Raw genomic sequence first — 1,732 nt, forward strand, 5'->3', positions numbered from 1 at the left:
CAGATGGCCTTTCTGGGGTCTCCTAGTCTCTGGTTCAGGCTTTTCATACACTAGCCACCACACCCTCTGGTCGAATGGCCCTTGTGCTGCAGATGCCAAGATCCATCCTACCGTCGGACTTGCCTGCTTGCGTCAGACTCCATTACAGGAGTGAGGGTTCAACAGTGAACAATACTCCACACCTTCCTGCTCTCAGGAGGGAGCCATCATGGAAAGGAAACAGAAATCTGAGGTGTCAATTATCAAAAGCACAAAAGAAAAAGCTGGGTATCATATAGCTTCTTTCACCAAAGAATAAGAAGCTGGACCAATACAATTTACAAGCAAGGGGCCATGATCTATGAGATCACATGGATTGTTGCTGCCATATCCCCCTTCTGAGGTTTGACTCCACAGCCGGCACTCGTTCTGACCCTTCACTCACCCACCCCACACCAAATGGGATCTCAAGGCTAGGCGGAAACAAAGAAACAGTGAATGCTCTTCACAACAGCAGTGCTGAACTGAACAGCAAATGGGTGCTCTTTCCACATCACTATAATGCATACAATCATCACTTGCATCTTTGTCTGAGCTAACTGTTCCTTCCAGTATTTTCGATTGCCGCCTTCTGCTCCAAGTGGATTCTCCCAGCCAAAGCTCCACGGTAGCCCAGGAACTTCTCAGATTCTGTGACTCGGTGCTCTCAAACATGGAGTCAAGGAAGTCAAGAAAATCATACCTACCAATGATCCAGGAAGATCACTCCTTCATAGATCAGTAATATAGTTAAGACAAGTCCTAGAAGAAATTCACTTTACTTCGGCTGCAAAATTGGAGCTGAAGAGAGATATGCATATATTTGGTCAAAGACTTATCTAGAATTTTTCTCCAGAGTGAAGTTATAAATAGCTGCCATCTACCATGAAAAACATACCAATAAGGCAAGGCCAAAAGCTAGCCAAGAACAAAAGGAGGAAGGCAGAATGAGAGTAAGTACTTAGCCACAAATTATTTTACCTACTCGTTCTACAAATGCAGCATCGAAGGGCAAAAAGGTTAAAAGCAAGGGCCTAGATAAACAATTTTCTTCTAGAGTCCAAGAAAAGAAGAGTTTCTCACAGGCACTACTACATCTAAGTCTCAGATACAAGGCAGTACAACAGAACCATTCCAAAAACCTGAAAACATTTCCCCAACTGTTCACAGTGTATTTTCTAATTGTTACCAGGCCCCTTTCCGGTGCAAGTAGAACTAAAAAAATTCGTGAGGAACAATAAGAGATCCAGAAGTGGTATTTTAGGAAATACAGGCCTCATTGTCCCCACCTCCCCATTCCCCTTTACATGAAGATAAGTTACAAAAGTCATGAGATGCTAATATGGAAGTTCCTCTCATTTGTAGAACCAAATAATAAAACCAGAAAGTAGAATCAAATTAAAAGAAAAGTTCTTTAGGCTGTTTTTGAAACACCATACATTTGATTCAATGTTCAACCACGTGCAAAGTACACACAGTCACGGTGCCCTGTCCTGGTGCACTGGTCTCTGAGAAGTTAACTGTCAGCTGACCTTCAGTTCCCAGGAGCAAAGGTGCCTAGCACTAGGAGGCTTTCTGCTCTCTTTAGAATCTCACTGGTCCTAGCTGGAAAGGGATGCAGGGGCTACAGGACAGCCAGAGCAAAGCTACTTTTATCAAGACCTAACACCAACGATCACTTGCAAAATATTTTGGGAGTAGGGCACAGCTACTG

This window comes from Lynx rufus, unplaced genomic scaffold, assembly GCF_022079265.1.
Source record: "Lynx rufus isolate CCGP_SWC_20201006 ecotype Redwood Valley unplaced genomic scaffold, mLynRuf1.p SCAF_20, whole genome shotgun sequence".
Classification (NCBI taxonomy): domain Eukaryota; kingdom Metazoa; phylum Chordata; class Mammalia; order Carnivora; family Felidae; genus Lynx; species Lynx rufus.